Source organism: Mobula birostris, chromosome 5, assembly GCF_030028105.1.
Source record: "Mobula birostris isolate sMobBir1 chromosome 5, sMobBir1.hap1, whole genome shotgun sequence".
NCBI lineage: Eukaryota > Metazoa > Chordata > Chondrichthyes > Myliobatiformes > Myliobatidae > Mobula > Mobula birostris.
In genome coordinates this window covers 100,422,222-100,449,720 of record NC_092374.1, presented here as the reverse complement: position 1 = coordinate 100,449,720, position 27,499 = coordinate 100,422,222, and positions in this window count along the sequence as shown.

Here is a 27,499-nt window from a genome sequence, read left to right as displayed (position 1 = left end):
TAATCCCCTCTGGTCCCTACACCCCTCCCCATCTCTGTAGCCCTCTATCGTCACTCCATTCTTCCCTGAATGCTTAACACTTCCAGTTCCTCCAAAGTCTCTGCACTTTGATTCCAGCCTTTTGGTGATCCCTGATTTCCAGTGGCTGTGCCTTCACTGTCTGAGCCCCGAAATTTGGAGTTGCCTGGAAGTCCTTTACTTCACTCTCCTCCTTTGAGTTGCTCCTCTAACCATCCCTCTGAGATGGACCTTTGGATGACAGGTTCTGATAATTCCATTTTCTCTAAAGGTAGTACTGCAAAGCATCCAATGCAATGCTTCATATAATTGTGGAGGCCAGATCTGTGATATCTCATTTAATTAGTAAAGTTAAAAACACTCAGTTGAGGTGTGCATGGCAGATTGCCGGCATGATATCCAATCCTTATAGTCTGCTCAGCTGGAGTTAGTTGTACACTCTTGCCATGTTCCCAAGGGGCATTGACCCAGAGTGACTGCTGCCATTAGTGAAGTAGAGACTCCAGGTCTCCATTGAGTCGTGGCTCAGATTTAGTTACTTTTTCATTCTGTTTTAGGTTCATAGGGATGGTTTTGTGATCACAGAAGGGAGTTAGGGATCGGGTTAGGATTCAGAGACAGGTATGTGGATGAATTAGAGGTCAGGCCGGAGTTTAAATCTCCCCGCTGTATTTGAAGGCCTGCTGTGTAATTGGATGTCAGAAATCAGGCTGACAGAAGGTGGATTAGTAAACACAAAATAATCTGCAGATGCTGGGATCAAAGCAACACTCACAACACGCTGGAGGAACTCAGCAGGTCGGGCAGCATCCGTGGAAACGTCGACTCATCGTTTCCACGGATGCTGCCCAACCTGCTGAGTTCCTCCAGCATGTTATGAAGGTGGATTAGACCTTCCCCATGGGGAGCATGCCTTATGAGAATAGGTTGAGTGAACTCGGCGTTTTCTCCTTGGAGCGACAGAGGATGAGAGGTGACCTGATAGAGGTGTACAGGATAATGAGAAGCATTGATCGTGTGGATAGTCAGAGGCTTTTTCCCAGAGTTGAAATGGCTAGCACGAGAGTGTATAGTTTTAAGGAGCTTGGAAGCAGGTACAGAGGAGATATCAGGGGTAATTTTTTTACACAGGGAGTGGTGAGTGCGGGGAATGGGCTGCCGGCGGCAGTGATGGAGGCAGAAACGACGGGGTCTTTTAAGAGACTCCTGGATGGATACATGGAGCTGAGAAAAATAGAGCGTTATGGGTAAGCCTGGGTAGTTCTAAGGCAGCGGTCCCCAACCACCGGGCCGCAATGCATGTGTTACCGGGCCGCAAGGAAACGATATGAGTCATCTGCACCTTTTCCTCATTCCCTGTCACGCACTGTTGAATTTGATGATAGGGTTGCCAACTATCCCTTATTTGCCGGGACATCCCATATATTGGGCTAAATTGGTTTGTCCCATACGGGACCGTCCTTGTCCTGTATTTCCCCCGCTAAGGTAGAGTGTTCCTATGAAACTTTTCGTGCCAAAATGGCGTAGAGCGAAGAAGCAATTACCATGAACTTATATGGGAAAAATGTTTGAGCGTTCCCGGACGTAAAAAATAACCTACCAAATCATACCAAATAACACATAAAACCTAAAATAACACTAACATATACTTAAAGCAGGAATGATACGATAAATGCACAGCCTATATAAAGTAGAAATAATGTATGTACAGTGTAGTCAGAAAGATTAAGCCAAAACCAATTTGTGGAAAAAAATCGGCACGTACATGCATGCGCAGGCCATGCATGCATACACAGGTGCCTGTGCAAGCCTTCATGGTCATGGTAGTCTTACTCGGGGTAAACACAAGTGTCCCGGGATTTGACTGCTACTTTTGTCCCTTATTTGGGAGTGAGAAAGTTGGCAACCCTATCTGTAAAAGACATGTTGAGGTGAGTTTAACCCTACTTGAACACCCCCCTCCCCCCCCCGGTTGGCTGGTCCACAAGAATATTGTCAATACTAAACTGGTCCGCAGTGCAAAAAAAGGTTGAGGACCCCCGTTCTAACGTAAGGACATGATCGGCACAACTTTGTGGGCTGAAGGGCCTGTATTGTGCTGTAGGTTTTCATAGTCATAGTCATACTTTATTGATCCCGGGGGAAATTGGTTTTCGTTACAGTTGCACCATAAATAATAAATAGTAATAGAACCATAAATAGTTAAATAGTAATATGTAAATTATGCCAGTAAATTATGAAATAAATCCAGGACCAGCCTATTGGCTCAGGGTGTCTGACCCTCCAAGGGAGGAATTGTAAAGTTTGATGGCCACAGGCAGGAATGACTTCCTATGACACTCAGTGCTGCATCTCGGTGGAATGAGTCTCTGGCTGAATGTACTCCTGTGCCTACCCAGTACATTATGTAGTGGATGGGAGACATTGACCAAGATGGCATGCAACTTAGACAGCATCCTCTTTTCAGACACCAACGTGAAAGAGTCCAGTTCCATCCCCACAACATCACTGGCCTTACGAATGAGTTTGTTGATTCTGTTGGTGTCTGCTACCCTCAGCCTGCTGCCCCAGCACACAACAGCAAACATGATAGCACTGGCCACCACAGACTCATAGAACATCCTTAGCATCGTCCGGCAGATGTTAAAGGACCTCAGTCTCCTCAGGAAATAGAGACAGCTCTGACCCTTCTTGTAGACAGCCTCAGTGTTCTTTGACCAGTCCAGTTTATTGTCAATTCGTATCCCCAGGTATTTGTAATCCTCCACCATGTCCACACTGACCCCCTGGATGGAAACAGGGGTCACTGGTACCTTAGCTCTCCTCAGGTCTACCACCAGCTCCTTAGTCTTTTTCACATTAAGCTGCAGATAATTCTGCTCACACCATGTGACAAAGTTTCCTACCATAGCCCTGTACTCAGCCTCATTTCCCTTGCTGATGCATCCAACTATGGCAGAGTCATCCGAAAACTTCTGAAGATGACAAGACTGTGCAGTAGTTGAAGTCCGAGGTGTAAATAGTGAAGAGAAAGGGAGATAAGACAGTCCCCTGTGGAGCCCCAGTGCTATGTTTCTATGTATGTAGTTGAGTGGCGAGATCTTGTTAGGTAGGAAGGGCCTGTTAATGTGTTCTACCTCTTTAAAAAAACACAGTCAAACGGGACTAGCTTAGAAGGGAATCTTGGTTGGCATGTTTCCATGCTCCATGACTATAATCTATGACCCTGGTTTGATCCTAAACTTGTTCACTGTCCATGCGGAGTTTGTATGTTCATCCCATGACATGGGTTTCTGCCTAAAGCGCTAAGAAATGACGGTCAGTGAATTAATTGCATCCGCCCCCCCCCCCAAGTAAAAGACTCCTCTTGCATGATGTGGAATCTTGTGAGAGTTGACAGGAATTTAGGGAGAAAAGGTTACAGGGAGTATTACTGGGGAATATGATTGCTTTGTGAACTGGTACACACTTGATGGGCTGAAATAGCTTCTGGTTTTAAGAACTTACGGGAGTGTGCTCCCTTCAGTTGGCATCATGAAATTAATTTGCCAGTTCCTTACTCCATCCCTGGTGACTGTTCTCTGGCTTCAGGCCAGGGTTTGATCCACATGGTCTTCAGCCTTGTTATTCCCTTCCCACCTCATTCCATTCATCCACTGCTGAAATCCTAGTCCATCCCGTTGTCTCCACACTCAGCTTTTCCACACCCACTCCCGCCCTTGCTTGTCACAAGTGCAAGCTCATCCAAAGCTGCACCAAGTCCCGTTCACCCTTCAGCACTGTTGTTCAGGCCAATACACGTTAGTTTCCACAAGTATACCCTTCAAATTAAATCCCTTTTTTGCAAACTCTTCCATAAATTTTCATCTCTCGATCTCTCTCTCAGTTTGTCTCTTTCTGTCTTTTTCTCTCCCCCCACTCTCTATCTCTCTGTGTCTCTCTCACATCTTCATGTGTCCCCCAAAGCATCTGTGCTCTTTTATTTCCAGCCTCTTTATCACTCCCAATCTACTTTGTTCCATCTCTGTTATTCTTTAAGCTCTTCCTTGAAACATCCAGCTTTGACTGAGCTTTCCACCACATCCTAATCCAAATGTCAAATTTTCTGCTTCTTCCGAGAATATCACAGAAATAGTTTGTTACTTTAAGTGTTCTACATTATTTGATTGCAGAGCAGACTTCAGTAATTTTCAGCTAATGACCCCTTGTCTTGATAAGCCAGTTCAACACTAAGGAACTGGAGATAACCTCATGCCAACTTCTGTGTATCTGAAACAGAGAAATGATACAGGGTCAGTTTGCCAGATTGCTATTGCTCTTGACCAGTACGTGGATTTGTATCGTTTCCTGTGTTGTGTTCTGTTATCTATTTCCTTGAGCTTCCTTCACCAATGGTTCCTCTCCCAGTGATATCAGAGATCAATCAATGAGGAACCACTTTGCACTCTCATGCTTCTTGAAGGAGGGAAGGAATTAGTAAGCGATGCCCACAAGGGAGACACTGATCTTCCTTCCATCAGTTGTGGTTCATTGGGTTGCACTCTGAATTCTGTGTCAAAAGGTTGCGGATAGGTTGAGTAAGCTAGGGCTTTTCTGTTTGAGACAAAGGAGGATGAGAGGTGACTTTATGGAGATGTACAACATGGTAAGAGGCATACATAGAGTGGAAAGCCAGAAACTTTTTCCCAGAGTGGCAATGGTTAACTTGAGGGTGCATGATTTTAAGGTGATTGGAGGAAAGTACAGCAGAGATGTCTGGGGTAGGTTATTCACCACAGAGTGATGGGTGCTCCACACACATTGCTGGGTGGTGGTAAAGGCAAATACATTAGGAACATTTAAGAAATTCTTAAATAGGCATTGATGATAGAAAAACTGGAGTATTATGTAGGAGGGAAGGGTTAGATTGATCTTAGAGTAGGTTAAAAGGCCGACACAACATCATGGGCCAAAAGGTTGTTCTGTGCTCTACTGTTCTATGTTCAAGTTTTCACTCAGAGCATATTTATGTGTGGTTTAACTGGGTAGAATGATGAGGAAGCACTGGACTGAGAAATGGTCACTGTGGGAGGGCTGGTACTGAGGGAGAGTCACACTGTGGGAGGGGTGGTACTGAGGGAGAGTCACACTATGGGAGGGGTGGTACCGAGGGGGAGTCACACTGTGGAGGGGTGGTACTGAGGGAGGGTCACACTGTGGGAGGGGTGGTACTGAGGGAGGGTCACACTGTGGGAGTGGTGGTACTGAGGGAGAGTCACACTGTGGGAGGGGTGGTACTGAGGGAAGGTCACACTGTGGGAGGGGTGGTACTGAGGGAGGGTCACACTGTGGGAGTGGTGGTACTGAGGGAGTGTCACACTGTGGGAGGGGTGGTACTGAGAGAGGGTTACACTGTGGGAGGGGTGGTACTGAGGGAGGGTCACACTATGGGGGGGACAATACTGAGGGAGGGTCACACTGTGGGAGGGGTGGTACCGAGGGAGGGTCACACTGTGGGAGGGGTGGTACTGAGGGAGGGTCACACTGTGGGAGGGGTGGTACTGAGGGAGGGTCACACTGTGGGAGGGGTGGTACTGAGAGAGGGTTACACTGTGGGAGGGGTGGTACTGAGGGAAGGACACACTATGGGGGGGACAATACTGAGGGAGGGTCACACTGTGGGAGGGGTGGAACTGAGGGGAGCGTTACATTGTGGAAGGAACAGTGCAGAGGGAGAGCTACGTGAGTGACATTGTCAGAACAAGTGCTCACTTGAGGAGCCCCTCACCCCACTTTTTTACTGGAGTGGTATTAAAATAACCAAAGTCTCCATTCCAGATAAGAGCTGTGATTCCCTTCCTGGTGATCAGGCCAACACTTATCTGAATCAACATTCAGCTAACAATTATCACAATTGGTGCTGTTGGGCTCTTGCTGTGTGGTGGTTGGTCACATCATTGTTTGTTAATGTCATGACGCAAGAATTGTGACATGAAATTGTGCCTGTTAGCACAGACAAACTTTCCCCACATCAAATTCAGCTTGACTGAATTTGAGCATAGCCCATTTTTAAAATAATATTAAATGGTTGCTGGTAAAGAACGAGATTCTTTCCTTGCCGCCCACCCTTTTCCAAGTGGAGGTTCTTGGGTTTTTTTGCATGTTTGTTACTCATCTACAATGGTGGTCTCTTAGCAACTAAAGTATTGGAGCCCACTGATTGTCATGGCAACAAGCTAGAGCAACTGCAAATCGGACAACATAGTCCAAAATGTTTGCTTAATGAACCTGCAAAAAAATTTTAAAAACCACCTTGATGTTAACCCTTAAAACCCACCTATGACACACATTGTCTGATCTCCGGTCACCTGTATAGGACAAAATGTCTGATTACTCTGCTGGAAATGAGGCCTATTTGGCCCCAAGGGGACGAGTTACTGGTCACTCATTGACACTCAGGTGCTAAAAGAGGTTTCAGGGTAGGTGGCAAACACTTCAGTCACAGATTAGAGAAGGAAAGAGCAGTAGGCAGTTTAGGGACGGATTTCAGGATCCTGCAACCAGGCAGTAGCAGAGAGATTCATTTGGGAATCATGGGCAGGAGACCAGATTTGGAGGTGTCTGGGTCTCAGAAGGCACAGGGCTGAGATCAGAATCAGGATTATTATTACTCACATGTCATGAATTTGTTGCTTTGCAGCAGTATAGTGCAATACATAAAATACATTATATACTACAAAAAAACGTGAAACAATTAGTGCAAAAAAGCGAAAATAAGACCATAAAATATGGGAGCAGAAGTGGGCCATTCAGCCCATTGAGTCTGCTCCGTCATTCAATCATGGCTGATTCATTTCTTCCCATCATCCCCACTCCCCTGCCTTCTCCCCATACCCTTTGAAACCCTGGCTAATCAAGAACCTATCTATCTCTGCCTTGAATGCACCCAGTGACTTGGCCTCCACAGCCGCTTGTGGCAAGAGATTCCATAGATTTACCACTCTCTGACTAAAGTAATTTCTCCGCATCTCTGTTCCAAATGGACGTCCTTCAATCCTGAAGTCGTGCCCTCTTGTCCTAGACTCTCCTACCATGGGAAATAACTTTGCTATATCTAATCTGTTCAGGCCTTTTAACATCTGGAATGTTTCTATGAGATCCCCCCGCCCCCATTCTCCTGAACTCCAGGGAATACAGCCCAAGAGTTGCCAGACATTCCTCATATGGTAATCCTTTCATTCCTGAAATCATTCTTGTGAATCTTCTCTGAACCCTCTCCAGTGTCAGTATATCCTTTCTAAAATAAGGAGCCCAAAACGGCACACAATACTCCAGTGAGGTCTCACGAATGCCTTATAGAGCCTCAACATCACATCCCTGCTCTCATATTCTACATCTCTAGAAATGAATGCCAACATTGCATTTGCCTTCTTCACCACCAACTCAACTTGAAGGTTAACCTTTAGGGTATTCTGCACAAGGACTCCCAAGTCTCTTTGCAGTTCTGTGTTTTGAATTCTCTTTCCACCTAAATAATAGTCTGCCCGTTTATTTCTTCCACCAAAGTGCATGACCGTACACTTTCCAACATTGTACTTCATTTACCACTTCTTTGCCCATTCCCCTAAACTATCTAAGTCTCTCTGCAGGCTCTCTGTTTCCTCAATACTACCTGTTCCTCCACCTATCTTTGTATCATCAACAAATTTAGCTATAAATCCATCAATCCCATAGTCCAAATCATTGACATACATTGTAAAAAGCAGCAGTCCCAACACCAACCCCTGTGGAACTCCACTCGTAACAGGCAGCCAGCCAGAATAGATCCCTTTATTCCCACTCTCTGCTTTCTGCGGATCAGCCAATGCTCCACCCATGCTAGTAACTTCCCTGTATTCCATGGGCTGTTATCTTGTTAAGCAGCCTCCTGTGCAGCACCTTGTCAAAGGCCTTCTGAAAATCCAAGTACACCACGTCTACTGCATCTCCATTGTAAAGTGGTAAAGCGGTGTTCATGGCTTCATGAACTGTTCAAAAATCTGATGACGTGATGGGGGAAGAAGCTGTTCTTAAAACACTGAGTGTGCCTTCAGGCTCCTGTACCACCTCTTTGATGGTAGTAATGCAAAGAGGACATGTCCTGGATGGTTGGGGTACTTAATGATGTATGTCACCTTTTTGAGGCACCACCTTTTGAAGGTATCTTGGATCTGGGAGGGCTAGTGCCCATGATGGATCTGGCTGAGTTTACAACCTTCTGCAGCTTTTTCCAATCCTGTGCAGTGGCTCGTCCATACCAGATAGTAATACAACTAGTTAGAATGCTCCCAATGTTATATATGTAGAAATTTGCTGGAGTCTTTGGTTACATATCAAATCTCCTCAAATTGCTGATGACATAAAGCCACTGGCACGCCTTTTTGTTCTGGAGTTCCGAGTTCAATTCTGGCATCACTCTCTAAGGTACCCATAAGATATAGGAGCAGAATGAAGCCATTTGCACCATTGTGTCTGCACCGCCATTCAATCATGCCTGATCCTTTCTTCGTCTCTTCAACCCCACTCACTCAGCCTTCTCCCCATAACCTTTGATGCCGGGTTGGATCAAGAGCCTATCAATCTCTGTCTTAAATACACTCAATGACCTGGTATCCACAGCTGCGTGCGGTAATAATTTCCACAAATTTACCACCCTTTGACTAAAGAAATTCCTCCACATCTCTGATTTAAATGGATGCCACTCTATCCTGAGGCTGTGCCTTATTGTCCTAGACTCCCCAGCCATGGGAAACATCCTTTCCACATCTCCTCTGTCTAGGCCTTACAACATTTGAAAGATTTCAATGAGATTCCTCTTTATCCTTCTAAATTTTAGTGAGTACAGACCCAGAGGCATCAAACGTTCCTCATATGAGAACCCTTTCATTCCTGTAATCATCCTTGTGAACCTCCTATGGACCCTCTCCAATGTCAGCACATCTTTTCTTAGATGAGGAGCCCAAAACTGTTCACAATATTCAAGGTGAGGCCTCACCAGTGCCTTATAAAGCCTCAGCATCATATCTCTGCTCTTACATTCTAGATGTCTTAAAATGAATGCTAACATTGCATTTGCCTTCCTCACCACCGACTCTACCTGCAAGTTAACCTTTAGGGTGTTCTGTACAAGGACTCCCAAGTCCCTTTTCATTTCAGAATTTTGGATTTTCTCCTCGTTTAGAAAATAGTCTGCACATTTATTTCTACTACCAAAATGCATGACTATGCATTTTCCAACATTGTATTTAATTTGCCATTTTCCTGCCCATTCTCCTAATCTGTCAAAGTCTACCTGTTTCCTTAAGACTATCTGCCCCTCCACCAGTCTTTGTATCATTTGAAAACTTGGCAACAAAGCCATCTATTTCATCATCTAAATCATTGATATACAGCATAAAAAGAAGGACTGGTGTGTAATCCCTCAATTTACCCTTCTTGAAGACCTTGGTCTTACTGACGTTGAGTGCAAGATTGTTGTTTCGACACCTCTCAACCAGCCAATCCATCTCACTCCTGTGGGCATTTGAAAGCAAGGAAGACACTTTCACAAATCAAGCCTTTTCTTCAGCGGGAAACGATATCTGTCAGTGAGCACATGGTCTAGATGCACCGCTCATGAGCTAGCTCAAGGTGATAAGCTTGTTTATAGATTGGTTTTAGGTCCACCGATCTGGGGATCACAGGTGACTAAATGCTGTCAGAGCATAGTTGGGAGTGATGGAACTAAGAGAAATTGAGAGAGGTTAGCTTTATTTGCCACATGTACTTTGAAACATACAGTGAAATGTGTCATTTGCATCAACGACCAACACAGTTCAGGGGCAGCCCACAAGTGTCACCACATTTCTGGCACCAACGTAGCATGCTGACAACTTACTAACCCTGACCTGTACGTCTTCTTGGAGTGTGGGAGGAAACTGGAGGACCGAAAGAAATCCATGTGGTCACAGGGAGTATGTGCAAACTCCTTACTGATAGCGGCAGGAATTGAACCGCTATATTTCAATAGCTGGCAGAATCAAGAGGGCACAGAATAGTAAAGACCTTAGGCCCAAGGATCTAGATGGTTAGAGTGATGTCAACACCACAATCCCAATGAAATGACCCATTTGGATCTTAACTGTCAAATCTCAACATTTAAGACAGTTTCTGTAGATAATGACTTTGCATTGAAATAGTTGTGTAATAACCTTTCAACCACTTGTGTTTCTTGTCTGTAAAACTATACTTGCTGGTTTTGTTGTGGGAATGACACACCTTCTCTCTTTGTGCCTTCTTATGTAAACATTTATAATGGAATCTGCCTATGTAAACACATCTCACTGTAGTTACACCCTCCACACAGTAGTGGTGCTGTAGCACTCCAATCAGAATTAGAATCAAGTTTAATATCACCAGCATACGTTGTGAAATTTGTTGTCTTTGCAGCAGCAGTGGAATGCAATACATGATGATTGAAAAATACTGTGAATTACAGTAAGTGTGTATATAAAATGATTAAATCAAATAAGTGATGCAAAAATAAAGTAGTGAGGTAGTGTTTGTGGGTTCAATGTCCATTCAGAAATCTGGCAGGGGGAAGGAAGAAGCTTCTCCTGATCATTGAGGGTGTGCCTTCATGCTCCTATACCTCCTTCCTGATGATAATAATGAGAAGAGGCATTTCCTGGGTGCTGGGGATCCTTAATGATACATGCTGCCTTTGTGAGGCACCGCTCCTTGAAGATGTCCTGGATGCTATGGTGGACAGTGCCTGTGATGGAGCTCTGCTACATGTGTCAGCCCACTCAAGAGCAATAATTGTTAGAAAACTGATGTTTTGCTGGAACTGTATTTACATTGAATTATTGTCATATTCACCAAAGTGCAATGTAATAGTGTATATTCCTTGCATTTCCTGTATACAATGGGAATTAGACAATGACTTGAGTTCTATATCACGGTCAGAGAAAGTCAAGGTCAATATTTTGTCAGGGTGTGTACAGTGCATGTTACCATGTACTACCTTGGGATTCATTTTTACAAGAAAATGAAGAAACAATAGAACTCCTGAAAAGCTGTACATAAACAAATGTGTTGTGTTGGTGTGTGGCCAAGTGGTTAAGGCGTTCGTCTAGTGATTTGAAGGTCGCTAGTTCAAGCCTTGGCTGAGACACCGTGTGTGTCCTTGAGCAAGGCACTTATCCCCACATTGCTCTGTGACGACACCGGTGCCAAGCTGTATGGGTCCTAATGCCCTTCCCTTGGACAACATTGGTGGCGTGGAGAGGGGAGACTTGCAGCATGGGCAACTGCTAGTCTTCCATACAACCTTGCCCAGGCCTGTGCCCTGGAAACCTTCCAAGGCACAAATCTATGGTTTCATGAGACTAATGGATGCCTATTACATAAACAAAGACTGACAAACAACCAATGTGTAGAAGAAGACAAATTGTGAAAATAAAAAATAAATGTACGAGCTGCCAGCAGAAGTGGTGGATGTGGGTTTGATTTCAATATTTAAAAGGAATTTAGATAAGTGCATGGATGGGTGGAGTATGGAGGACTATAGTCTGGGTGCAGGTTGGTAGGTATAGGTAGAATAATAGTTTGGCATGGACTAGATGGGCCAAATAACCTGTTTCTATTATTTGACCCTATAGTACTGAGAACATGAGTTATAGATTCCTGAGCTGTGGAGTCCATAAGACCTTAAGACATATGAGCAGAATTAGGCCACTTAGCCCATCGAGTCTGCTCCACCATTGCATCATGGCTGATCCTGGATCCCACTTAACCTCATACACTTGCCTTCTTGCCATATCCTTTGATGCCCTGACCGATCAGGAAATGACCTTAAATATGCCCAAGGACTTGGCTTCCACCGCAGTCTGTTCCCTCTAGTTCTGAATACGCCCACTATTGGAAACATCCTCTCCACATCCACTCTTCCAACATTCGGTAGGTTTCAATGAGATCCCCACACATTCTTCTAACTTCCAGTGAGTACAGGTCCAAAACCGCCAAGCACTTCGCATATGTTAACCCCTTAATTACTGAGTAATCCTTGTGACTCTGGACTCTCTCCAATGACAACGCATCCTTTCTGAGATAAGGGGCACATAACTGTTGGTAATACTCCAAGTGCGGCCTGACTAGTGTCTTATAAAGGCTCAGCATTATCTCACAAAGAAGAGAAAATCTGCAGATGCTGGAATTCTGAACAACACACACAATATCTTGGAGGAACTCAGCAGACCAGGCAGCATCTATAGAAAAAAATAAAGTTGTCGTTTCAAGTAAACCCTTCAGCAGGATGATGCTGCTGCCCTGCTGAGTTTCTCCAGTATTTTGTGTGTGTTGCTCAGTAATATCGCCTTGCTTTTCTATTTTATTCCCCTTGAAATAAATGCCAATATTTCACTTGACTTCTTTACCACAGACTCAACCTGTAAATTAACCTTCTGGGAGTCTTACACAAGGGCTCCTAAGTCCCTTTGCACCTCTGATGTTTGAGCCTTCTCCCCATTTAGATAATAGTCTGCACTATTCTTCCTTTTACCAAAATGCATTATCGTGCATTTCCCAATACTGTATTCCATTTGCAGCTTTTTTGCCCATTCTTCCAGTCTGTCTAAGTCCTGCTGCAATCACATTGCTTCCTCAGCACTACCTACTCCTCCATCTATCTTCATATCATCCACAAACTTTGCCACAAAGCCATCAATTCAATTATCCAAATCACTGACAAATAATGTGAAAAGTAGCAGTCCCAATGAGGAACACCACTAGTCACCGGCAGCCAACCAGAAAAGGCCCCATTTGTTCCCAATTGCTGCTTCCTGCCTGTCAGCCATTCCTCTATCCAGGACAGTATCTTTCCTGTAACGTCATAGAATTTTATTTTGTTAAGCAGCCTCATGTGTGGCACCTTTTCAAATGCCTTCTGAAAATTCAAGTAAATGACATCCACTGGCTCTCCTTTGTCTACCCTGCTTGTTACTTCCTTGAAGAACTCTAACAGATTTGTCAGGCAAGATTTCCCTTTACAGAAACCATGCTGACTTTGACTTATTTTATCATTAGTCTCTAAGTACCCCAAGATCTTGGCCTTAATAATAGACTCTAACACTTTCCCAACCACTGAGTTTAGGCTAACTGGCCTATAATTTTCTATCTTTTGCCTACCTCCCTTCTTAAAGAGTGGAGTGACATTTGCAACCTTCCAGTCCTCTGGGACCATGCCATAATCAATGATTCTTGAAAGATTATGACCAATGAATCCATTATCTCTTCAGCAACCTCTCTCAGGACTCCGGGATGTAGTCCATCTGGTCCAGGCGACTTATCCACTTTAAGACCTTTGAGTTTGCTTACCATTTTTTTTTTTTTTTTGCTTTGTAATAGCAATGGCACTCACTCCTGTTCCCTGACACTCACAGACCTCTGGAATACTGTTAGTGTCTTCCACAGTGAAGACAGATGCAAAGTGCACATTAAGTTCATCTGCCATTTCTTTGTCCCCCATTACTATCTCACCAGTATCATTTTCCAGTGGTCCAATATCAACACTCACTTCCCTTTTACTCTTTATATAACTGAAAAAAATTCTAGTATCCTGCTTTATATTATTGGCTAGTATTATTACTGAAAAAAATTCTAGTATCCTGCTTTATATTATTGGCTTTCCCCTTCTTATAGCTTTTTTAGTTGCCTTTTGTTTGATTTTAAAAGCTTCCCAATCATCCAACTTCCCACTCACTTTTGCTAATTTATATTCCCTTTTCTTGGCTTTTATGCAGTCCTTAACTTCCCCTGTCAGCAATGGTTGCCTAGCCCTGCCATTTAAGAACAACTTCTTCTGTGGGACATATCTATCCTGAACCTTGTGAACTGTTCCCAGAAACTTCAGACACCTCTGCTCTGCCGTCATTGCTGCCAGTATCCTCCTCCAATCCACCTGGGCAAGCTCCTCTTTCATGTTTCTGTATTGTGATTTATTCCATTGTGATACTGATACATCTGACTTATGCTTCTCCCTCTGAAATTGCAGTATGAATTCAATCATATTATGATCACTGTCTCCTAAGGGTTCCTTTACATTCAGCTCCCTAATAAGATCTGGGCTATTTCACAATACCCAATCTAAGATAGCCTTTGCCTGACTAGGCTCAAGCACAAGCTGCTCTAGAAAGCCATCTTGTAGGGATTCAACAAATTCCCTCACTTGCAATCTGACACCAACCTGATTTTCCCAATTCCCATGCATATTGAAGTCCCCCATTACAATTGTGTCATTATCCTTATTACATGCCTTTTCCAGCTCCCTTTGCAATCTCAACCTCACATCTTGGCTACTATTTGATGGCTTATATGTGATTCCAATAATGTTTTTTTTACCCTTGCAGTTTCTTAACTCTGTTCGCAAAGATTCAACGTTCCCTGACCCAATGTCACCTCTTTCTAAAGATGGAATTCCATCTCTTACCACCAGAGCCACACCACCGCCTATGCCTTCCTACCTGCCCTTTTGATACAAAGTATGTCCTTTGATGTTAAGCTCTCAACTATGGCCTTCTTTTAGCATGACTCAGTGATGCCCACAATGTCACACTGACACACTGACAAATTGTAATTGCACCACGAGTTCGTCCACCTTATTCTCAATGCTACATGCATTCAAATACAGCGCCTTCAGTCCTCCATTTTTTTGGCCTTTTGAATTTTGCCTCTGTGGTGCAACTTAACTCTTTGCTCTGTCTGCATTTGTCCCCAATCATTGGCTTGTCTTTCCTTACATCCGTGTTATATCCATCATCTACTTGTAAACCTGCTGGCTCATCCTCAGATCTATCAACTGGTTCACATCCCCCTGCCATATTAGTTTAAACCACTGCTAACAGTTCTCGTAAACCTGCCTTGAAAGTAAGACTGTATGTCATGGAATCAGTTCAGTGTTGAGATGAGTGAAGTTATCTACATTGGTTAAGGAGCTTGATGGCTGTATGGTAATAACTGTTCCTGAACCTGGTGATGTGGGACCTGAGGCTTCCATACCTCCTGCCCAATTGTACTAGTCAGAAGAGAGCATGGCCTGGATGGTAAGGGTACTTGATGATGGATGCTGCTTTCTTATGACAGCTCTCCTTGTAGATCTGTTCAATGGTGGGGAGGGCTTTGCTTGCGATGGACTGGGCTGTATCCACCACTTTCTGTGTGTAGTACACTTTGTACTACTTCAGTTTGCAATATTACAGAAAGCGGTGATCCCACTGGAGAAGGTTTGAGCGCAGTATCAATGAATATGCTAGGTTAACTCTTTCAAAATAGAGGAGACCAAGGTGTTCAAATTACGAGGAAACATGGGGAGGATTTGTTTCCCTTTACAGATTGGTAAAATGGGTAAATCTGTAGGCAGATGATAGGACAAAATTGTAGACAGCAGTGAGTATCAGTACATTAGAGATGCAGAATCAAAAAGGGTAGGAAATACAGTACTTTAAGTGTTCTGTCTCAATGCAGAGAATATCAAAAATAAGGAAAATTATCTTGTTGTCTGTCGCAAGAATCATCCCCTGTAATAATGATCAGTGAGGCACAGAATGTGTAGTTACCGACCAGTAACTTTTATTGTTTCAACTAAAAGCATGTGGGTTCACAAACTGTTTCTGTGTGCACCCTACTAGAATTCCCTGACAGTCCATGAAGACTCAATGAAGAGAAAAGGATATTACCCAGGAAAGGGGTCCACGCTGGCCGGGCATTCCTCGTGGTCCCGATCTCCACGTGTCCGTGGGGTCCTCCTTACCTGCGATGGTTGGTCCCTGGCTGCTGGAGAGCTCCTGACTCTTATACTGTTCCTCATCAATTGGACCATTGGATCTCCATCCCACTGGCTCAGGGTCACCTGACCTACCTGGGTCACCTTCTTCCTGGTCATTGTACAGGGCTACAGCCAACGTTGTTCCATAGCTATGCCCACCCCAGCCTTGTGTATTTGTGTCTTTACACTCTGACTGGTCCAAACCGGCTAAATGAGGCAACCCAGACAGAGTCTAACCAGATTACCGATTGCAGGTCTGGCATTTTACATAGCAAGTAGCTACTCCTCTGAGAATGGTCTCAGGTATATTGCTCTGATTGGATTGTCCCAGAGCAAGGACCTGTTCAGAGTCCATGCCCTTTACATAACAAATGGCTATTTGTTTGAGAATAGTCTCAGGCTTAGCAGATCATTACCTGAAGCTGCCTGTGTCAACGTGCCCTTTTACAGATTGTTTGGTATGATGTTGTGGCTGAAGGATGGTTGTAGTTGGAGCTGAATGTCCAAGGTTACATATTGTATCAGAGGGATAAGAAGCTAGGCAGAGGGGTGGCATGGCTCTGCAGGTAAAGGATGACATCAAATCATTAGAATGTGACATAAGATCAGAAGATGTTGAATCCTTGTGGGTTGAGTCAAGAAACTGCAAGGATAAAAGGACCCTATTGGTAGTTTTATACAGGCCTCTCAACAGTAGCTGGTTTACAGATTACAGATTACAACAGGAATTTGAAAAGGTGTGTCAAAAGGGCAATATTGTGATAGTCGTAGGAGATTTTAACATGCAGGTAGATTGGGTAAAGCAGTTTAGTAATGGATCTCAAGATAGTGAATTTGTTGAATGTCTACGAGGTGACATTTTAGAGCAGCTTGTCATTGAGCCTACTAGGGGATCAACTATACTGGATTGGGTGTTATGAAATGAACCGGAGGTAATTAGGGAGCTTAAGGTAAAGGAACGTTTGGGAGACAGAGATCACAATATGACTGAGTTCAATTTGAAATTTGATAGGGAGAAAGTGAAGTCTGATGTAGCAGTATTTCAGTGGAGTAAAGGTAATTACAGTGGTATGATAGAGGGGTTGGCCAGACTAAATTGGAAGGAGATGCTGGCAGGGATGACAGCAGAGCAGCAATGGCATGAGTTTCTGGGAAAAGTGAGGAAGGTGCAGGAAAGATGTATTCCAAAAACAAAGAAATGCTCAAATGGCAAAAGAGTACAACCATGGCTGACAAGGGAAGTCAAAGCTAATGTTAGAGCAAAAGAGAGGGCATACAACAAAGCAAAGATTAGTGGAAAGATAGAGGATTGAGAAGCTTTTAAAAACCTACAGAAAGCATCTAAAAGAATCATTAGGAGGAAAAAGATGAAATATGCTGCTGTGCAGGTTGACAATGTTGTTAAGAAGGCATATGGTGAGATGGCCTTCACTAACCATGGGATTGTGTTCAAGAGCAGTGAGGTAATGTTAAAGCTATATAAGGTTTTAGTTAGACCCCACTTGGAGTACTGTGTTCAGTTCTGGTCACCTCACAGGAAGAATGTGGATACTGTAGAGAGAGTGCAGAGGAGATCTACAAGGATGTTGTCTGGATTGGAGAGTGTACCTTATGAGAATAGGTTGAGTGAACTTGTCCTTTTCTCCTTGGAGTGACGGAGGATGAGAGGTGACCTGATAGAGGTGTATAAGATAATGAGAGGCATTGATCATATGGATAGCCAGAGGATTTTTCCCAAGGCTGAAATGGCTAACATGAGGGGGCATAGTTTAAGGTACTTGGAAGTAGGTACAAGGGGGATGTCAGAGGTAAGTTTTTCACACAGACGATGGTGGGTACTTTTACAAGGGAGAAAGTGCTCAAAAACCTAAAGTCACCCAGACCAGATGAACTGCACCCTAGGTCTCTGAAAGAGGTTGTGGTAGAGATTGCAGAGGCATAGTGGGGGAGCTGAGTGAACCATTGTGGCCCATTGAAGCTAGGACGTAGCGATTGCTAACAGTTGCTTCACATGCACCGTCAACTGAGTGGGAAAAGTGAGTACTCTGTGGTCTAACTGTGCTGGCTGAGTCTGCATCACTAAAACTGATGTAGGAACTGGGTCCTAGAGGACATGTGCATCACTTGCATGGTGGCAACCTCTCCCATGTCACTGAGTCACTGCGGGGATTGTCAGCATCCAGTGGATGATGCAGAGTAAAAGGAATGCAGAAGGGCTGGGTGCAGAGGGTGACACAGGTAGACTGGGTAATTTTTAGAGAGAGAGGCATTGAGTATACGAGTTGAAACATCATGTTGCAGCTGTTAGACTGCACTTGGAGTATTGTGTCCAGTTTTGTCACCACACTGCTAGAGTGTAGAAAAGATTCACGGGAAATTGCTGACTGGAGGGCTGAGGTTCTAACGAGGTTTTGGGTAAGCTGGATTTATTATCACTGCTCCAAAGGAAGCCGAGGGGCGACTTATGAAGGTTTATAAAATGATGAGGGGCATTGTTGGGAGTCTCCTTTTGGTTTCCCAAGGCAGGGGAGTCCAGAAGTAGAGGCCATAAGGTGAGGTGGGGTGAGGGAGGGGAGAAGTTCTCTAAAAGAGAGTGGTGGTAATCTGGAGCTGCGAGAGGAGATGTTAGAGGCAGCTACAGTGACAACACATAAAAGTTGTTTGGACAGGCACTTGGGTAGGAAAGGATCAGAGGGATACAGCATGACTGCAGACATATGGATGAGTATCGGGTTAGATGGCTTGTCTCTGTACTGGATCCTCTCAAACTCATGGAGTAATGGTTAAATGCCAATCTGCTAGCAGACCATATTGCCAGGGTGAGACTGGTGAAGAAGAACACCCTACCCTGCCGATGCTGTCCCCCTGAACCCAGGTGAGAATGACAGCAACCTGTTAGGCAGGCAGCCGGGTAAAACCACAGCCGTAGGTACAAACAGGTCGATAGACAATAGGTGCAGGAGTAGGCCATTTGGCCCTTCGAGCCAGCACTGCCATTCGCTGTGATCATGGCTGATCATCCACAATCAGTATCCAGTTCCTGCCTTATCCACATAACCTTTGATTCCGCTATCTTTAAGAGCTCTATCCATCTCTTTCTTGAAAGCATCCAGAGAGTTGGCCTCCACAGCCTTCTGGGGCAGAGCATTCCATATATCCACCACTCTCTGGGTGAAAAAGTTTTCCCTCAACTCCATTCTAAATGGCTTACCCCTTATTCTTAAACTGTGGCCTCTGGTTCTGGACTCACCCATCAGCGGGAACATGCTTCCTGCCTCCAGCGTGTCCAATCCCTTAATAATCTTATATGTTTCAATAAGATCCCCTCTCAGCCTTCTAAATTCCAGAGTATACAAGCCCAGTCGCTCCAATCTTTCGACATATGACAGTCCTGCCATCCTGGGAATTAACCTTGCGAACCTACACTGCACTCCCTCAATAGCAAGAATGTCCTTCCTCAAATTTGGAGACCAAAACTGCACACAGTACTCCATGTATGGTCTCACCAGGGCCCTGTACAGCTGCAGAAGGACCTCTTTGCTCTTATACTCAATTCCCCTTGTTATGAAGGCCAGCATGCCATTAGCTTTCTTCACAGCCTGCTGTACTTGCATGCTTGCTTTCAGTGACTGATGTACAAGAACACCTAGATCTCATTGTACTTCCCCTTTTCCTAACTTGACTCCATTTAGATAATAATCTGCCTTCCTGTTCTTACCACCAAAGTGGATAACCTCACATTTATCCATATTAAACTGCATCTGCCATGCATCTGCCCACTCACCCAGCCTGTCCAAGTCACCCTGCATTCTCATAACATCCTCCTCACATTTCACACTGCCACCCAGCTTTGTGTCCTCGGCAAATTTGCTAATGTTACTTTTAATTCCCTCATCTAAATCATTAATATATATTGTAAACAGCTGTGGTACCAGCACTGAACCCTGTGGTACCCCACTTGTCACTGCCTGCCATTCCGAAAGGGACCCATTAATCGCTACTCTTTGTTTTCTGTCAGCCAGCCAATTTTCAATCCATATCAATACTCTGTCCCCAATACCATGTGCCCTAATTTTGCCCACTAATCTCCTATGTGGGACTTTATCAAAGGCTTTCTGAAATTCCAGGTACACTATGTCCACTGGCTCTCCCTTGTCCATTTTCATAGTTACATCCTCAAAAAATTCCAGAAGATTAGTCAAGCACAATTTCCCCTTCGTAAATCCATGCTGACTCAGACCGATCCTGTTACTGCTATCCAGATGTGCTGTAATTTCATCTTTTATAATTGACTCCAGTATCTTTCCCACCACCGACGTCAGGCTAACCGGTCTATAATTCCCTGTTTTCTCTCTTCCTCCCTCCTTGAAGAGAGGGACAACATTAGCCACCCTCCAATCCACAGGAATTGATCCTGAATCTATAGAACATTGGAAAATGATTATCAATGCGTCCACAATTTCTAAAGCCACCATCTTAAGTACCCTGGGATGCAGACCATAAGGTCCCGGGGACTTATCAGCCTTCAGACCCAACAGCCTATCCGACACCATTTCCTGCCTAATATAAATTTCCTTCAGTTCATCCATTACCCTAGGTCCTTTGGCCACTATTATATCTGGGGTCCAAAGTACCTGTTCAACTCATCTGCCATTTCCTTGTTCCCCATAATAAATTCACCTGCTTCTGTCTTCAAGGGCCCAATTTTGGTCTTAACTATTTTTTTTCTTTTCACATACCTAAAGAAGCTTTTACTATCCTCCTTTATATTCTTGGCTAGTTTACCTTCGTACCTCATTTTTTCTCCGCGTATTGCCTTTTCAGTTACCTTCTGTTGCTTTTTAAAAGTTTCCCAATCCTCCGGCTTTCCACTCATCTTTGCTATGTTATACTTCTTCTCTTTTATTTTTATACTGTCCATTACTTCCCTTGTCAGCCATGGCCTCCCCTTACTCCCCTTAGGATCTTTCTTCCTCTTTGGAATGAACTGATCTGCACCTTCTGCATTATTCCCAGAAACACTTGCCATTGCTGTTCCACTGTCATCCCTGCTAGGGTATTGTTCCATTGAATTTTGGCCAGCTCCTCCCTCATAGCACCGTAGTTCCCTTTGTTCAACTGTAATACTGACACTTCCGAGTTTCTCTTCTCCCTCTCAAATTGTAGATTAAAACATATCATATTATGGCCACTACCTCCTAATGGTTCCTTTACCTCGAGGTCCCTGATCGAATTGGGTTCATTGCACAACACTGAATCTAGAATTGCGTTCTCTCTGGTAGGCTCCAGCACAAGCTGTTCTAAGAATCCATCTCGGAGGGACTCCACAAACTCCTTTTCTTGGGATCCAGTACCAATCTGATTCCTCCGGTCTACCTGCACTTGAGTCCCCCATAACAACTGTAGCATTACCTTTGTGACATGCCAATTTTAACTCTTGATTCAACTTACACCCTACATCCAGACTACTGTTTGGGGGTCTGTAGATAACTCCCATTAGGGTCTTTCTACCCTTAGAATTTCTCAGTTCTATCCATACTGGCTCTACATCTCCTGATTCTATGTCCCCCCTCACAAGGGACTGAATATCATTCCTCACCAACAGAGCCACTCCACCCCCTCTGCCCATCAGTCTGTCCTTTCAATAGGACATATATTCTTGAATATTCATTTCCTAGGCTCTGTCCCCTTGAAGCCATGTCTCTGTTATTCCCACAACATCATACTTACCAATTTCCAACTGTACCTTAAGCTCATCCACTTTATTTCTTATACTCCATCATTCATATATAATACTTTTAATTCATTACTCCCCTCACCTCCCATATCAATTCCTATTTCACTTGGCCATACTGTTAAATCCCTTCTTGAGCTTTCTGCTGTGTTGATTCTGCTGTCTTTCTTAACTTTTCTTATTCTCACTTTCCCTTTATCTCCATCCTTATGTTTCCAGTTCGTCCCCTCCCCCCCGCCACTACTTAGTTTAAACACACCCGTGTTGCAGAGGCAAACCTGCCTGCCAGAATGCTGGTGCCCCGCTTATTAAGGTGCAACCCGTCCCTTTAGTACAATTCATCCTTACCCCGAAACATACCCCAGGTCGGCAGGTAGCTGGGTAAAACCACAGCCATAAAAATGTGGAAACCATAGGAAGGGTGCAGAGGAGATTTACAAGGTTGTTGTCTGAATTGGGGAGCATGCCTTATGAGAATAGGTTGAGTGAGATTGGCCTTTTCTCCTTGGAGTGACGGAGGATGAGAGGTGACCTGATAGAGGTGTATAAGATGATGAGAGGCATTGATCGTGGGATAGTCCAAGGCTTTTTCCCAGGGCTGAAATGGCTAACACGAGAGGGCACAGTTTTAAGGTACTTGGGAGTAGGTACAGAGGAGATGTCAGGGCAAGTTTTTTACGCAGAGGGTGGTGAGTGCGTGGAATGGGCTGCTGGCGACAGTGGTGGAGGCAGATATGATAGGGTCTTTTAAGAGACTCCTGGTTAGGTGCATGGAAGTTAGGAAATAGAAGGCTATGGGTAAATTCTAAAATAAATACATGTTCGGCATGGCATCGTGGGCCGAAGAGCCTATATTGTGCTGTAGGTTTTCTATGCTTCTAGGTTTCTATTAGCATAAGAGCAGGGTTGTGGTGCTGAGACTTTGGAAGGCACTGGTGAGGTCCCACCTTGAGTATCATGAACAGTTTTGCACTCCTTATCTCAGAAAAGATTTGCTGGCATTGGGGAGAGCTCAGAGGAAGTTCACAAGGATGATTCTAGAAATGGGTTATCAGGTGAGGAACGTTTGATGGTTCTGGGCCTGTATTCACTGGAATTTGGAAGGATGAAGGGGGGGATCTCATTGAATCCTTTCAAATGTTGAGAGGCTGAGACAGAGGAGATGTGGAAAAAATGTTTCCCATGGTGGGGGAGTCTAGGACAAGAGGACACAGCCTCAGGTTATAGGGGCGTCCATTTAAAACAGAGATGCAGAGAAATTTCTGTAGCCAAAGGGTGGTGAATTTGTGGAATTTATTACCATAGGCATCTGTGGAGGGCAGGTTATCGGGTGTATTTAGTGCAGAGATTGATAAGTTCTTGGCTAGTCATGGCATCAAAGGTTATGGAGAGAAGGCCAGAGAGTGGGGCTGAGCAGGAGAATAAAAGGATCAGCTATGATTGAATGAGGGAGCAAACCCAATGGGCCAAATGGCCTAATTTTGCTCCTACATCTTATGGTCTTATGGCAGAGAGTGAAATTAGGTAGCAGATTAGAATGCAGATAAAGAAAATGTTCCATTCCCAACCCCCCACCCCCCAGATATCATCGGGGGGTGGGGAGGCCTTCAAACTTGCTGTCTGGAAGGGGTTGTAGAGCTAAAAAAACTCAACTCATGCAAGCAGTTGTTATTATATAGGTTTAAGGTGAGAGGGAAAGATTTTAAAGGACCCAAGGGGCAATTTTTTCACCCAGAGGGTGATGCTTATAATGGAATTAGTGCTAGGGAATGTAGTTGAGGCAGTTACAGTAACAACATTTAAAAGGTAATCAGACAGGTACATGGATTGGAATGGTATGGAGCAGGGGTTCCCAACTTTTTTTATGCCATGGATCAATACCATTAATCAAGGGGTCTGTGGACCCTACATTGGGAACCCCTGGTATAGGGGGAATATAGGACAAATGCCTTCTCTGGTCCCCTCCTCAATCTCCTACATTCCAAGGTACAATAACCTATCCTGGCTGACCTCTCCCTTTTACTCAGGCTCTCTAGTCCTGGCATCATTCACGTGAATCTTTTCTGTACTCTTTCCAGTTTAACCATTGCTTTCCCACATAGGGTGACTAAAATTTTACACAGTACTCCAAGTGCAGCTTCACTAAAAACTTTTGCAACTGCAGAAGACACCTTGGTCAGCATGAATGAGTTAGGCTGAAGGGACTATTTCTGTGCTTTATACATCTATGAAAAATTATAGATTTTTTTCCCAGCACAATGGAGTCTAGAACTCTAGAACAGGTTTGATGAGCAACACCTCATATTCTGTCTGGGTGGCCTCCAACTGAATTGCATGATCATCAATTTCTCCAACTTCTGGTAATTTCTTCCTCCCTTCTTTCTTTTTCCATTCCCCATTCTGGTCACGCCTCACCCCATCTCTTCTCACCTGCCCATCACTTCCCGTTGGTTCCTCCTTCCCTTTTTCCTATGGCCCACTGTCCTTTCCAATCAGATTCCTTCTTTAGTCCTTTACCCTTTCCCCTTCCGCCTCTCCTGGTCTCACCTATCACCTGTCAGTTTGTACTTCTCCCAATCCCCCCTCCCACCTTCTTATTCTGGCTTCTGCCCCTTTTATTTCCAGTCCTGATTATGGTTTTGGCCCGAAACATCGACTGTTTGTTCCCCTCCGTCAATGCTGCCTGACTTGCTGAGTTCCTCCAGCATCTTGTGTGTGTTGCTCTGGGATTTGAGGGCACAGGTTTAAGGTGAGAGGCGAGAAATTTAAAGATCTGAAAGGTAAGTTTTTGAATAGGTTGGGTAGTGAATATTTAGAATGAGTGGGGAAAGAGGTTGTGGAGACAGGTACTATTACGACATTTGGGAGGGTACTTGGAGAGGAAAGGAGCAGAGGCGTGTGGGCCTGATGAGGGAAAAATGGGAGGGGTGATTCGGCTATATAAGCACCATGGTCGGCAGGGATCAGGTGGGTTGTTTCTCTGATTCTGTATGTGAATGTAAGGAGCTCTGATCTGCAGGATGCTAAGAGGCAGCTCTTCTTCAATCATCTTAAATGTTTCCAGGATTGCTAATTAGAATCACCGACTTCAGAATGTGTGCTGCAATTTGAGTTATTTTAACTCTTCTTTCAAATAAATTCTTGGATCTATAAATTTGTTCAGGGGATGCTGGTGCCATAAGCGAAGCCATCTTTTTTTTGCCCATCCCAACCTGCCTTTGACTTTTGGCTCTTCAGGCATTCAATAGTAAAACTTCCTACAGTGGGGCTGGAATCACATATACATCAGGCTGGGTAAAGAGGGCATATTTTCAAACCTAAAGACATGGTGTTTTGCAGTGTCTGTATAGTTTCATCTTGAACACCAGCAACTGTTTTTCTCTAAGTTTATTTAATGACTTGAACTTAAATACCCCAGTCGCTTTGGCGGGATTTGAACTTGTGGTCAATTGTTTACTCTCTCATTGCCACTGTAAGGAACAATTAATTAAATCTGGCAGTGTAGAGCATTCAGTGGAGATCTATTGAATGGGGGAGAAAACCTTAATTTTCCCACTTAAATCACTTAACCATAGAGGGCTGCGGGCCAAGTGCTGGAAGAAGATGTTAATATGGAAAGGAGCCCACTGGTCGGCATGGGCTGGTTCCATGTTGTATCACTCTCTGAGCTGTTCATTAACAAATCGCTGAGATTTTTACCCAGGTACAGAACTGAGGCTGTAGCTCAAGCTCTGGTGATGTGATGCTGCATAAGGCAGTCCTGTCACTAAAGGACTGATACCATTGTACAACGTGAGATGGAGGTGTATTGGATAATTAGACCACTCAGCTGAACCCGTTCAGAGAAATCACCCCAAATTCTTCAGGTTCAAACTTGCATTCATGTGCTTGAGGTCCAGAAATCTTATCATTTCTGAAAAATAGGGAAGTAACTAGCTGATCTGTGTACTGTAAACTACAAATGGCAATATGATTCTAGTGTGGAATGGAAACACACAATGCTGGAACAACTTTGCCCCTCCAACAGCATGGAGCTCCCTCCTCACTGCTCCTATGGCGTCCATTCGGTGGTGCGGCGCTCCCTCTTCATCACCCCTCTGCTGCCTCGCCACTCCCTCCTCATCACCCCTTCATCACCTTGTCACTCCCTCCTTGCTGCTCCTCCAACAGCACAGAACCTTTGTTCCTCACCACCCCTCCACCAGCGTGGAGCTCCCTCAGTACCATCTTCCCTATCCCTGGTGCTTTGCGTGGTTGAACACCATAGCAGTGCTGTCTCAGGTGTGATTGGATGTGAGCTGGGAATTAACCATTGGATAAATCGAGACAGAGGCCAGTATATAACATCTACATTTCTGAAAATTAGAAACAATGTGATGGGAGGTGAGCTGGATTGGTACTTTGAGCTGGTGACATGTCCTAGTGGAGGAGAAACTATTGAACAGGTGTTCCCAACATGTGGTCCACAGATCCTTCGGTTATTCGTGGGGGTCCATGGCATAAAAAAGTTTGGGAACCTCTAGTGTAGAGGGATGTTTAGTTGCTGTATGTCTAAGATCTGTCAGATAACAAAACCCCTTAATGGATGGATCTTGTTAAAAAAATGTCTTGTGGGTTTCCGTCCTTGGCCTTCAGGACCTGCACCTACAAATGATTGTAATTTTGAGTCTCCCCTTTATAACTGCTCCTTGTGTTTTTCTTTTCCTCACAAACACGAGGAAATCTGCAGATGCTGGAAATTCCAGCAACACACACAAAATGCTGGTGGAACGGAGCAGGCCAGGCAGCATCTATAGGAAGAATTACAGTTGACGTTTTGGGCTGAGACCCTTCGTCAGGACTAACTGAAAGAAGAGATAGTAAGAGATTTGAAAGTGGAAGGGGGAGGGGAGATCTGAAATGATAGGAGAAGACAGGAGGGGGACGGATGAAGCTAAGAGCTAGAAAGTTGATTGGCAAAAGGGATACAGAGCTGGAGAAGGATCATGGGACAGGAGGCCTAGGGAGAAAGAAAGAAAGGGGGAGGGGAGCCCAGAGGAAGATGGAGAGCAGGCAAGGAGTGATTGTGAGAGGGACAGGGCGAGAAAAAAAAGGGGGGAAATAAAAATAAATAAGGGATGGTGTAAGAAGGGGAGGAGGGGCATTAACGGAAGTTAGAAAAATCAATGTTCATGCCATCAGGTTGGAGGCTTACCTGATGGCATGAACATTGACTTCTCTAACACAATCACTCATTGCCTGCTCTCCATCTTCCTCTGGGCTCCCCTCCCCCTTTCATTCTTTCTCCCTAGGCCTCCTGTCCCATGATCCTTCTCCAACTATGTATCCGTTTTGCCAATCAACTTTCCAGCTCTTAGCTTCATCCCTCCCCCTCCTGTCTTCTCCTATCATTTTGGATCTCCCCCTCCCACTTTCAAATCTCTTACTATCTCTTCTTTCAGTTAGTCCTGACGAAGGGTCTCGGCCCGAAACGTCAAATGTACCTCTTCCTATAGATGCTGCCTGGCCTGCTGTGTTCCACCAGCATTTTGTGTGTTTTTCTTTTCCTCCCTGGTTTTCCCATGTTTGTGAGTATTTTATTTTGTGTTTGTTTGCGTTTGAAGAGCTGCTATTAAGCAATATTTAGCCAACAACCTGATATAGCAGAGTAACACATCAGTGCAGCTGCTGTGAGAGCACAGAAAGCAATGCTCCCACTCTCGCCGACCAGAGTGCCAACCCACTGGATTGAAAGGGTTAAACACAAGCACGTTTTCACAGGCTAACAACCTATGTCCTAGGCATTTTCAAAATGTGGGATGGCTTTACTGGAGTTTCTGCGACTCCTAGGTGGCAGTTTGGGAAGAAACTGGTCGGGGAAATTTGAAGTTGGGGCAGAGCTTAAAAACAGGAGTGAGGTTTAGATCAACTTCTTCCTGTACTGCGTC